This window comes from Triturus cristatus, chromosome 11, assembly GCF_964204655.1.
Source record: "Triturus cristatus chromosome 11, aTriCri1.1, whole genome shotgun sequence".
Classification (NCBI taxonomy): domain Eukaryota; kingdom Metazoa; phylum Chordata; class Amphibia; order Caudata; family Salamandridae; genus Triturus; species Triturus cristatus.
In genome coordinates this window covers 659,992,999-660,006,540 of record NC_140594.1, presented here as the reverse complement: position 1 = coordinate 660,006,540, position 13,542 = coordinate 659,992,999, and the positions used below count along the sequence as shown (strand labels likewise).

At 42.8% G+C, this 13,542-nt stretch overlaps 1 pseudogene; it reads left to right on the top strand.

Annotated features, from left to right (window-relative positions):
* Positions 1-3,067: 3,067 nt before the first annotated feature.
* On the top strand, positions 3,068-3,973 carry LOC146785269 (proteasome subunit alpha type-2 pseudogene; annotated as a pseudogene).
* The last annotated feature ends 9,569 nt before the right edge of the window (positions 3,974-13,542 follow it).

The following is a 13,542-nucleotide window of genomic DNA, read 5'->3' as shown; positions in this document are numbered from 1 at the left end:
CCGGCATTGCTGCTGCACTTACGGAGCTGCTGAAAATGCAGCTCCCTGCATGCAGAAGCAATACTTTCATCTCTTTCCCTGCCTGCAGAAAGAGATTAAACCTCTGCTTCCAGCGGACAGGAACACTTTGACAGCTCCCACCCACTGGAACCTGAGTATTTGCTTTTGCGTGGTGGAGATGTCAGCTTCCACCAAGGAAAAAATCAAACAGCTATGTCCCAGGAGTGGGCACCCCAAGACATAGCAGGAGGGCCTTGGGGGTGGTGGTCCCGAGCGCCATTATTGGCTTCAGGAGGGGGACTGCACTGTGCCCCTCCTTTGATCTGCATGGGCCAGCCCCAGGAAGGCGGTGGTTCCCAGGGCTGTATAAGGCCCCCGCTAATCATTCACATTGAGTCCCATATTAACTATATAGTCGCCAGTAGATCATTATAGTTAGGCTCATGTTTCCATTTTTTAACTTGCCTATATCTTTGGAGCCATTTGATGAATCTTCACAAATTATTTTTTGTAAAGTGCCACAGTAATTCTTGTTGTGCAGGAAAGTTTAAGGACGATCCGTTAAGTGGGGGCTGAGAAAAAGGGGGTTAAAAAAAAGTGTCTCCGATGTTAATTTCCATGGACTCTTTAGACACGCCTGCTGCCCGAACCTCTGGACGGAATTAAACCAAATTTGGCAGAAGGGTAGCTTTTGGTATGCAGATTACTTTTTCAGTTATTTTGTGTAAATCCGTTCAGGAGTTTGTAAAAAATTAAGGGAAATCTAAATTTGTATATCTACAATTACAAAAAAGCCTTAGCGAATAATAGCGAGCTTGTGCAGAGATCTGCAAAGCTCTGATTGCCTGCCAACACTTCAACCAAAAAGTGTTGGCGGTCCTCTTGAGATTCAGCTTCAGCTGAGTCTAAAAAAATGCAAAAAAATAAGAAAAGGGGCAGGGTATTAATACCCTAACCCGAACCCATGGTCCGGGGCATTTTTTTTTTAATGACTAGCTTTAAAAAATAAACACAATTACATCAGAGAAGCCAAATTCTGGGTTGCTACTTTTGCTTATTAGGACCAATCTGAAGAGAAATTCAAAAGTGTGCCTTAAATGAAGAATTCTTGACTGACAGCATACTTCAATCAAGTTTTAACAAAATAACTGTATTTGCTTTTGTGCCTCCTGAAAAAAATTGAAGACCATTTCAGCGTATTAATACAAACTGAACATTATAATACAAATAAGGAAATATTGACCCCAATGCTAAATTGTTACAAAGACACAAGGATTTGCAATTTAAGGAGGCCGGGTAGCAGACAACAGCCAAAGGTTAACACAGATTTGTGGTTCTGCTACGTGACAGAATTAGAGTCAGATGCAAAGACTAACAATACCACTGAGGATTGCCATAGCTCTTTTGCTTCTTCAGTTGGTAAAATGCATTTTACATTGCAAAATTCCTGAATATTGTGAAAAAATAAGTTTCCTAGCAATGAGAGTAACACAATCATTTTCAGTCTTTTTCCTATGAAATAAATTCAAGCAGAGCACAAAATACATTGCTAAATCTCACACATAAATGCAAAATAAATTATAAATGCTCTAGAACAGAACAAAATAGAGAAAGCAGGGTCCCTTTTTACAATGGAGACCCAAGAACCCAACTTCATTTAAATTTTAAACAAGTAGCATGCCTCTAACGTTCCAAATTTCTCTGTTTACGTGAAATCCATTAAAAACCAGACTCAAATACGTTAAAAAAGAAGAAATGCTCCCTGGAAAACTGAAACATAGAAAAGGGGGCCCTTTTTCATAGAGAGACCCCTGGAGTCCCATTTCTTGAAAAAACAGTATCACCTCTACGTGATTATACATACCCACCAAAGTTGTGTAACTCGCACAGCCCCTGATTCTTTAAATAGAAAACATATTGTCGTAATAAAAAGAAAAAAGATACTATTTTTACATTGTACCTTTGCGAAAAATATGTATGTATTAAAATAGTAACATTAATATGTATGCATATTTTTTAAATAATTATAACGTTTATAACTACGTTAACAGTTCGTATAATAATGCCTTCATTTATTTAAATGTTGCACTTTCTTTTAAAAAAAACTTTTTTACCTGAAAAGTACTAATTAAAGATTTTGCAAGAATGTCATTTCAAAATAATTATTTTTTATTTACAATGAGTTCGAAATTTACCAATTAATATAAATGCATTTAAAACTATTATTTACCAAATCTGTGAAGTACTTGTGAATTAGTGATTCCCAGTGTTGTGATTTGTGCAGTAGGGATAAGTCTGACAATAATCTTTATAAACCATAATACAAAAGTGAAGGTTCTTGGACTGCTCTATACTTAAGGTGTCTATCTACCCCGATCTAGCACTCTGAAGTGGCTGTAAGGCATTATTTGTTAGAGCTATACAAAAGTCAATAAATGATTACATAAATATGGTCATCTCTAGTATAACTCTTGCGGATTTAGACACAGGCAAAGGGATGGTGGATGATGTATTCAGGCTGCTGTTCAAGACTGTATTAAGGTCTTAGTCCCCTTCGTTTCTTCGGTCGGTAGGCATGATCGAGAGTTTGTTTTAAATTTTGGAATATTGCCACAAATAGTGAAGGCCTAGCAATATTAGGGCTACATACTGCAGAGCAATTCTTGCTAGTCCTCCAGTGCGCCAAAAGAAATGTCCCCACATCAGAGGCAACAGTAGACAAATATCAGAAACCTGCCTTCCTGAAGTTGGTAAGGCTTCTTCCGGGGCAAGCTGTTTTCCCTTTCAACTATTCCCAGTGAAGGAACAGTACATTTGTTTACCTCCTAGTTTATCTAGGGGTCTGTGAAGGCAAATCCAGTGAAAGTGCCTTCAAATATTGCTTCTGTTTTGAATTATCATCTATATATACACTATCAAGGGAAGCTCCATAGGAAATCCAAAATTGAATGACAAATTTAAATTATTTTCTTATGAGTTACTTACGACAGCTCCACGAGAAGCGTTACATGCTGCAGTTTTCAAGAATTACATAAATAGGAGCCGGGTTCTCTGGTTTTTCACATTCACTACTGATGAGAAGATGGCGGCGGAGCGCGGTTACAGCTTCTCTCTGACCACTTTCAGCCCATCTGGCAAACTTGTCCAGATTAAATATATGCGCTAGCCGCTGTAGCTGCAGGAGCCCCTTCCGTGGGAATTAAAGCTGCAAATGGTGTCGTGTTGGCAACAGAGAAGAAACAGAAATCTATCCTCTATGATGAACAGAGTGTACATAAAGTGGAACCAATAACGAAACACATAGGCATGGTGTACAGCGGTATGGGTCCTGACTACAGGGTACTGGTACGGAGGGCTCGGAAGTTGGCTCAGCAATATTTCTTGGTTTACCAGGAACCAATTCCAACAGCGCAGCTAGTACAGAGAGTTGCTTCAGTAATGCAAGAGTACACACAGTCCGGTGGTGTTCGTCCATTTGGTGTATCGTTGTTAATTGCTGGTTGGGATGAGGAAAGGCCATATTTATTCCAGTCTGATCCTTCTGGTGCCTATTTTGCATGGAAAGCAACAGCTATGGGGAAAAATTACGTGAATGGAAAAACTTTCCTTGAGAAAAGGTATAATGAAGAACTAGAACTTGAAGATGCCATTCACACAGCCATTTTCACATTAAAGGAAAGCTTTGAAGGACAGATGACAGAAGACAACATTGAAGTCGGCATCTGCAATGAAGCAGGATTTAAAAGGCTCACTCTAGCTGAAGTAAAGGATTATCTGTCTGCTATAGCATAATAATTGTACATTAGACCAACTGGGAATTTGTAGAAAAACATTTATTTCTACCACAGGTGAATTACAATGTATAAAAGGTTTAATTTGCAGCTCTTTTGAATACTTATTTCTACATGGTTTGTCTGACGGATCTTTTTAAAATGGTATGCGTGCAAATCACAATAAACGATATCAGATTAAAAAAAAATAATAAAAAAAAAATATCAGAAACCTAGTGGCTTGTGACCTATAGTCATTTACTGAGTGCCCCAACTAGGCACAAACATCTTGTAAGTTGTCTCCTAAATCATAACAATTGTTATCTATAGACATAAACAACAATTTTTCTTTGCTTGATTCTATTGTGTAATCCTCTGATATTCATCAACCCAAATAACCTTATTTGTCATAATATCCAGCCTTATAGATATATGCACAGATCTCCTGTCACTGACTGAAAAGCCCCCTTGAGATAGCGCTGGCGCTACATGGCACCAGCACTATCTGTATTACAAAAGGGGCCACACAAGCATCTGCGTCCCCTTCTGTAATACCAAAGTGCCCCAGGGACACAGAGCAGGCGCACTTTATATAATACGGCCCCAGATGTGCGAACTCAGCTTAAGATGTAGCTCTGAACTTAGGTGTCTCTGTAACAATATCACATCACATAACTATTCCCATAAAACAAAAGAAGGCTGTACAGCCCTGTTTATCACCATAGGAAAATGGTATGTTACCACCAGGAAAGATGTATTAACCCTTCAACTCCTTGGTTTGAACCTTTTTTATGGTTGTCAGGTTTTAAAAGGCAGGCATGGAGTGAACACATTCAATCTACACACCAGAACAACAGTGAAACCACCACCTCGGTCCTGAGTAAGAGTGTCAATCGGCACTCCGTCAAGGGTAGAAAACATTTCTTTATTCTTGAAATCATGCAGCTTCCCAGGGGCTTGTGTGGATGCACGTATTTCATCAATCTGCTCGCTTTGGCCCCGGAAGAAGATGAAATGAATTCATCGAATCGCGTCGGCCAGAAGAACGAAAGTACGGAAGGGGAAGCTGCATGATTTCAAGAATAAAGAAATGTTTTCTACCCTTGACGGAGTGCGGCCTTAATTGCTGGAGCAATTCTTGTGGAAACAATTTGCACGGCGCGCTTCAGGCTGTGGAGGCGACGCACCACCCGCCTAACTGAACTTGGGACCACTCGAGGGGTAATGTCCCCTTGAATGCGGCGTCAGAGGTGTTTTAATTAATCATGCAGAGTCTTCTTCGGAGGCTCAATGGGGGCTGCATAAACTGTTCTTTAAATTAAAGTGAGCAATTGAACCCACTGGAGGGCCTGATTGGTGCGAATGAAAAACCACAAAGCCCAGCATGCAATGAGAGTGACATCCCAATTGTGGCACACCAGAGGCCAGGAGTACCTATTTAAGAAGCATGCAGGGGCTTGTGTGGATGCACGTATTTCATCAATCTGCTCGCTTTGGCCCCGGAAGAAGATGAAATGAATTCATCGAATCGCGTCGGCCAGAAGAACGAAAGTACGGAAGGGGAAGCTGCATGATTTCAAGAATAAAGAAATGTTTTCTACCCTTGACGGAGTGCGGCCTTAATTGCTGGAGCAATTCTTGTGGAGACAATTTGCACGGCGCGCTTCAGGCTGTGGAGGCGACGCACCACCCGCCTAACTGAACTTGGGACCACTCGAGGGGTAATGTACCCTTGAATGCGGCGTCAGAGGTGTTTTAATTAATCATGCAGAGTCTTCTTCGAAGGCTCAATGGGGGCTGCATAAACTGTTCTTTAAATTAAAGTGAGCAATTGAACCCACTGGAGGGCCTGATTGGTGCGAATGAAAAACCACAAAGCCCAGCATGCAATGAGAGTGACATCCCAATTGTGGCACACCAGAGGCCAGGAGTACCTATTTAAGAAGCATGCAGGGGCTTGTGTGGATGCACGTATTTCATCAATCTGCTCGCTTTGGCCCCGGAAGAAGATGAAATGAATTCATCGAAACGCGTCGGCCAGAAGAACGAAAGTACGGAAGGGGAAGCTGCATGATTTCAAGAATAAAGAAATGTTTTCTACCCTTGACGGAGTGCGGCCTTAATTGCTGGAGCAATTCTTGTGGAGATATATATATATATATCTATATTACCTACTGGCGGTCGCCAGTAGGTAGTTATAGTTAGGACCACGTTTCCATAGGAAATCCGCAACATTCTATTTTGAATAACTTTGGCGCCGGTCGACGAATCCTCGCGAATTTTTCAAAATAGGTGGGGCGCTATGCTCCGCTCCTACCCTGAAAGTCTCGGGGGGATTCGTCAAGCGGGGGCTGAGATAAAAGGGGGGTCCCAAAACGCGTTTTTCCCATGCATTTTTCCATAGGACCTTTAGACAGGGCTACAGCCCGAACGGCTGAACAGAATTACTAGAAATTTGGCAGAGAGGTAGTCCTCAGGTCAAGGAAGTGCCTTTTGTAGGTTTGGTGTAAATCTGTTCAGTAGATTCTGAGAAAATAGCCTTTAAATCAATATATATATCTGAGCCAGCTGACGGTGCGCTTACGGTACGCTTACCGTACGCGTACGGTGGCGTGCGCGAGCGCGATTCTGATTGGCTCTTAGATCTTAGTAAACATTCGAATCGGCCGAAACCAGGAAGCGGCGGCCGCCATTTTCTCTCTCGCACTGAGAGTGATGATTAAAATACAAAGCACAAAAACATGTAAAGGGGCTGTTTAGACAGCTCCCACACACATAGCCATGTTCAGGGTGTCCCCAAATATCCCCCAAGGCCAAAAACTGAATTTTAATTTTTTCGCTAATTTCGGCGATTACGCTTACCGTACGCGTACGGTAAAAATTAAAAACAAAAAAAAAAAATTATCCACACTTTCCACACCCCGTATGCAATTGGTGCCCTAAGGGCAACAATTGTGCATGGCATATCATATATTTACGAAAAACTAAAATATTAATAAAAAAAATATTTAAAAAAAAAATTATCCACACTCTCTCCACCCCGTGTGCGCATGGCTTATAAGCGACAGCGAAAAATTAAAATATTACCTTTCAAAACGAAGTGCATCATATGTCCTCCATGTGCGCACGGCACTAACTGCGTAAAGTGGGCGCGCGGTGCGCGAAGCGCACCGCGTGCTCACTGTGCGCGCACAGTGCGCGAAGCGCACCGTGCGCGCACGGAACGAACTGCGTTAAGTGGGCGCGCACGCCACGAATGGCGTAAAGTAACTTAGCATTTAAAAAACCGTACAAATTCACTGAAAGAACCATAGGTTTCACACACGTTATAGTTAGGAATTAGCATTTAAAAAACCTTGCAAATTCACTGAAAAAACCATAGGTTTCACACATGTTATAGTTAGCGGAAATTTTACTGATAAAAAACCAATGAAATTCCCCCGTTATAGTTAGTGCAGGCAACTATAACTCACGCGACCGCAATCTTCTGCTGATGACATATGTGTCTTTATGAAAAAAAAATATTTGTAATATATGTATAGCTAAAAATGTATGGAAGAAGACATGGGCAAATAAGTGTCTAAATACAGTATTAGCATCAGCAGAGGATTGCGGTCGCGTGAGTTATAGTTGCCTGCACTAACTATAACGGGGGAATTTCATTGGTTTTTTATCAGTAAAATTTCCGCTAACTATAACATGTGTGAAACCTATGGTTTTTTCAGTGAATATATATATGTATATATATATATATATATATATATATATATATATATATATATATATATATATATATATCACTGCTACGAAACACCAGTCAGGAGCACTCACAGGCGGGTGCTTCTTCGTGCGGGGGTGCACCCGCATTTAATTTTTGCTGCAACTCTCCTTCTCACAACCACCATCCAAAAGAGAAAGACAGCACTCGCGGGGGCCGTTTCCAAAATTTATTAAGTGGAAACTATCACGAAAATAAACAGACGCGTTTCGGTAACAACCTTCATCTATGTTTACCGAAGCGCCCGCCCGCCATGTTTTTAAATCAACAAAATGTACATTAACACAAATGAAGGACCAACGTCAATATTCAGGTCACTAACATTCCTGCCCCAATATCGGCGCCATCTTGTAATATATGATAGCCCACATGCCTAGATGGCAAACTCCACTCGCAAACGCGATAGGGATGGGGGGAGGATCAAAAATTACACGTAAATCACGTAAATCAGGCCCTGGATGGGCATACACCTGGAGACATTCTCCAACAGAAATAAAACATGGCTTGGGCTGCCTACTACTACGGAGTTCTACAAATGCAGAAATTATTATAATAAAACACAGAGTGGGTGAACAGACCGCTATGTCTATACATCTGGAGATACTATATACAATATAATACAATTTACCATAAATGATGTTTCTACAGGAAGCAACCAAGGTAAAGCAACGGGTCCTGTCTCGGGTTCAAATGTAATTCAGAATGCCCGCCAATATATGTACACACCCCATTATACATGTATACGCAACAATTGTTTACACCATATATACACACATGTTTACACCATATATACACATGTGAATCCAAACCGCATATGTACAGATACCAAAGTTATGTTCGTTATGTCCATTATTTACAATGTGTACAGTGGCATCATCCAATGTCATCATGATATAGTGAAGTGAAGGAGGGGAGGTCAGTGTAGAATTTCACTCCCCTAGGTGTACAGCTAACTCTTCACTACTATTTAGGCCCCAAGGTGTTTTGGTTTGGAGATCGATGATGTACCGTGACTCCAATCTCCGGAGTTTCAGTATCCTATCTCCCCCTCTAGGATTAGATGGCACATGATCCAAACAAAAGTAGCTCAACTCATCACGATTACGATTGTGAGTTTTGTCAAAATGACGTGCTACGGGGTAGGTCTCATCTCCTTTACTGATGGCCCGCATGTGTTCCAAGATTCTGATTTTTGTAGGATGGATAGTGCTGCCCACGTAGCGCAAGCCACAAGGGCATACCAGACAGTAAACAGTGTAAGGTGTGGTGCATGTCAAAAATTTCCTGATTGTCTTATTGATACCTATAATGGGAATGTCATAACTAAGCACTCTTTTGCTTCCTTTACAGGCTTTACATTTTCCACATGGAAAAAACCCTCCTAAAGCTCCAAAGGGTGTTTTGGGGGCATCCCTCAGGTAACTGCACACTAGGTCGTTTTTGATAGACCTCGCTTTTCTAAATGTGACGAGGGGGTAGGATGGAAGATCAGTCCCTATCACACCATCAGTTTGCAGGATGTGCCAGTTTTTGCGCATGATTCTTTTGAGGTTCCCTGCATCCCTAGAAAAGGTAGTTATAAGTCTGAATTTGCCCCCATTGATGTCATCCGTATTCATGGTTTCTATATTTTTGAGCAAATCAGTCCTTTGAGTTGCTTTCACCTTCCCGAAAGCCTTATCAAGAACCTCTTTGCTATAGCCTCGGGCTTCAAAACGTCTGATGCTTTCGTTGGCTGCCACTAGAAACTCTCTGTCATCTGAACTGTTTCTTTTTATACGAAGCAATTCCCCGTAGGGGATGCTGTTGACCAGATTCGTGGGATGACTGCTAGAGGCATGGAGGACAGAATTACCCGCTGTCTCTTTGCGGAAGAGTTTAGTTTTCAATTGTCCCTTGTCTACATAGATATTCACATCCAAATAATTCACTGAAACAGCATCAATTTCTCCTGTGAATTCTAAGTTGACTATATTGGTGTTCAGGACATCTATGTAGTCTCTAGCAGTGTCGAGTGAACCGTTCCACACGATGAACAGGTCATCTATGTAACGGTACCACACGACCACCTTTTCTGTCCATTGGATGTTAGATGTGCCCCAGGCTACCTGCTCCTCCCACCAGCCTACGAACAAGTTCGCATAGCTGGGGGCGAAGCAGGTACCCATAGCTGTACCCGAGATCTGCCTGTATAGCTGTGTATGGAACAGAAAGATGTTATTAGTTAGACAGAATCTGGCAAAATCAATTAGAAGTTCATTATGTTCAAGATATTTCAGAGGGCGTTTCTTGAGGAAGTATTCCATTGCCTTTAATCCATCACAGTGCGCTATAGAGGTATATAGGCTGGTAATGTCTAGAACCATCAATTTGTATTCCTCCTTCCATTCCAAAGCAGCAATGTGTCCCAACAGATCTTTCGTGTCCCTGATGTAGGATTTCAGGTTTTTCACGTGAGGCAAGAGGAATGAATCGACATAAATAGACATATTCTCTGTGAGACTCCCTTGGGATGCCACAATTGGTCTCCCAGGTGGTATTTCTTTATTCTTATGCACCTTGGGGAGGTGATAGAAGGTTGGAATAATAGGGTTCAGCCTTCTAAGAAATAGGAATTCATCTATTGTCAGAAGACCTTTGTTGTGCCACCTGGAAATGAGGGAGTAATAGTTCTCCATACTTTCATGGTAGATGTTCGTATCAATGGCAATATATGTCTGTCCATTAGAGAGTTGGCGAAGCGCTTCCTTGTCATAGTTCGCTTTGGTTTGCAAAACTATGTTGCCTCCCTTGTCAGAGGGCTTACATACTATTCCTTTGTCCTTCCTTAGATCTTCGAGGGCCTTTTGTTGTTTAAAAGAGAAGTTGCTCTCCTTTATTGTGGCTTTTTTGAATCTTTGTTTACGTCGGAGCTGTATCAAATCCTTCGTGACTGCTTCCGAAAAGACCTCAATAGCATCAGGTGCCATTTGTGGTAGGAATTGTGACACAGGTTTGAATTTGGTTAGTCCACCTTGTTGTTTTATGCCAGTGATGGCTAATTGTTGTGATTGTCTCAAGGATGTTAAAGTGCCATCTTCCGCTTCAGTTCTTAGTTCCTCCAGAACCATAATAGCGTTAAGGTCCCCACTTGCAAGTTCATCCGGAGCCGGAATCGCGCTGGCTTGGGATTTGGATTTCGTAGTAGGTGGTTTGATCTTAAAGTACTTATGCAGTTTTAATTTACGCGTAAATTTGAAGAGATCAATACGCGTCTGCGTGAATTCCATAGTCTTATGGGGGCAGAAAGTGAGACCTAATTCGAGGACAGACTTTTCGGTTTTTGTCAAGTGTTTGGTCGTAAGATTAATGATGGTAAGATTAGCCTCTTTGGGTTTCGTTACCATCTCCTGTTGGAGGCTCTTCTGGTATACGCCGTTCTGCTCCGCGTTGCCGGTGGGGATACATTGCCTCTTCCGGCCCCCTTGTCCCCTCCTGGTCTTCCTCTTCCCATTTGCTCCGGGGGCTTGCCTCTGCCTCCTCTCTGCCAGGACTGGCGGATCAGTTTGAATTCCTCCCGAAAAGGAGTATGTGCTGGACCGCATCCAGAGGCAGTACTTCTCTCATCCTCCGAAGATTCATTCTCAGTGACTTCTGATTCTGATGTCACTGGTACTTCCGCTTCTGCTTGAGTAGGTCTCCTATTGTTGCTTCGGAGATCGTTTCTCGGTTTGTCAAATTTTCTTGCGAAAGTTAAAACTCTTCCCTGTGCGTAGTCATTTTCATCGCGGTCAAATTTGCTCTGCTTCCGCGTTTTGATCTTTTCTTCATAGCTTTTCAGACGTTTCTTCATTTGCTCCCTGTATTCGTTGATCTTAGTTTGGTCTTCTTCTTTCTTTAATATTTCTTCCAAGGCCTCGATATCTTTTAGAGCCTTATTTCGATCACTCCAAGCAAACTTGACCAAAATTTGTAGCATCCCTTTGCAAGACTCAGCGGTATGTTCCGCCCACTCATCAAGTAATAGGGGATCCGGGGACTCGTAGGCCGGTACCGTGTATATCCTCAGACCTCTGGGTACTCTATTGACCTCAATATAGTTTTGTAGTGAGGTCCCTTCCCACCACTTTCTAATCTCTCGCTCGTACAGCCGTTCGAGCGCGATACATTGGGTCGTGATGTTGGACTTGCCTGCGTCCCCTCCCTCTTGTCTTCTATCCCCTCTCTCTTCCTTCTTCTTAAACATCGTGGAGGCAGCCTCGCGGCGCTCCGATTCACAAAACATCTTCTGCTTTAGTTCAGTGTTAATACACAAATCCTTCGTGTTCCCCCTCGCCTTGTACGGGTTAAACAAATGTAAGGCACGCCAGCCGGCGTCTTACCCGGACTTCACCCACTCCTTATCTCCGCGGGCACGCACCTCATAGGTGCCGTAGTCCATCACTGGTCTTCCAATTGAACCCGTGCGGTGCTCCTGGAAATTTCAATCACTGCTACGAAACACCAGTCAGGAGCACTCACAGGCGGGTGCTTCTTCGTGCGGGGGTGCACCCGCATTTAATTTTTGCTGCAACTCTCCTTCTCACAACCACCATCCAAAAGAGAAAGACAGCACTCGCGGGGGCCGTTTCCAAAATTTATTAAGTGGAAACTATCACGAAAATAAACAGACGCGTTTCGGTAACAACCTTCATCTATGTTTACCGAAGCGCCCGCCCGCCATGTTTTTAAATCAACAAAATGTACATTAACACAAATGAAGGACCAACGTCAATATTCAGGTCACTAACATTCCTGCCCCAATATCGGCGCCATCTTGTAATATATGATAGCCCACATGCCTAGATGGCAAACTCCACTCACAAACGCGATAGGGATGGGGGGAGGATCAAAAATTACACGTACGTGATTTACGTGTAATTTTTGATCCTCCCCCCATCCCTATCGCGTTAGATGAAGGTTGTTACCGAAACGCGTCTGTTTATTTTCGTGATAGTTTCCACTTAATAAATTTTGGAAACGGCCCCCGCGAGTGCTGTCTTTCTCTTTTGGATGGTGGTTGTGAGAAGGAGAGTTGCAGCAAAAATTAAATGCGGGTGCACCCCCGCACGAAGAAGCACCCGCCTGTGAGTGCTCCTGACTGGTGTTTCGTAGCAGTGATTGAAATTTCCAGGAGCACCGCACGGGTTCAATTGGAAGACCAGTGACGGACTACGGCACCTATGAGGTGCGTGCCCGCGGAGATAAGGAGTGGGTGAAGTCCGGGTAAGACGCCGGCTGGCGTGCCTTACATTTGTTTAACCCGTACAAGGCGAGGGGGAACACGAAGGATTTGTGTATTAACACTGAACTAAAGCAGAAGATGTTTTGTGAATCGGAGCGCCGCGAGGCTGCCTCCACGATGTTTAAGAAGAAGGAAGAGAGAGGGGATAGAAGACAAGAGGGAGGGGACGCAGGCAAGTCCAACATCACGACCCAATGTATCGCGCTCGAACGGCTGTACGAGCGAGAGATTAGAAAGTGGTGGGAAGGGACCTCACTACAAAACTATATTGAGGTCAATAGAGTACCCAGAGGTCTGAGGATATACACGGTACCGGCCTACGAGTCCCCGGATCCCCTATTACTTGATGAGTGGGCGGAACATACCGCTGAGTCTTGCAAAGGGATGCTACAAATTTTGGTCAAGTTTGCTTGGAGTGATCGAAATAAGGCTCTAAAAGATATCGAGGCCTTGGAAGAAATATTAAAGAAAGAAGAAGACCAAACTAAGATCAACGAATACAGGGAGCAAATGAAGAAACGTCTGAAAAGCTATGAAGAAAAGATCAAAACGCGGAAGCAGAGCAAATTTGACCGCGATGAAAATGACTACGCACAGGGAAGAGTTTTAACTTTCGCAAGAAAATTTGACAAACCGAGAAACGATCTCCGAAGCAACAATAGGAGACCTACTCAAGCAGAAGCGGAAGTACCAGTGACATCAGAATCAGAAGTCACTGAGAATGAATCTTC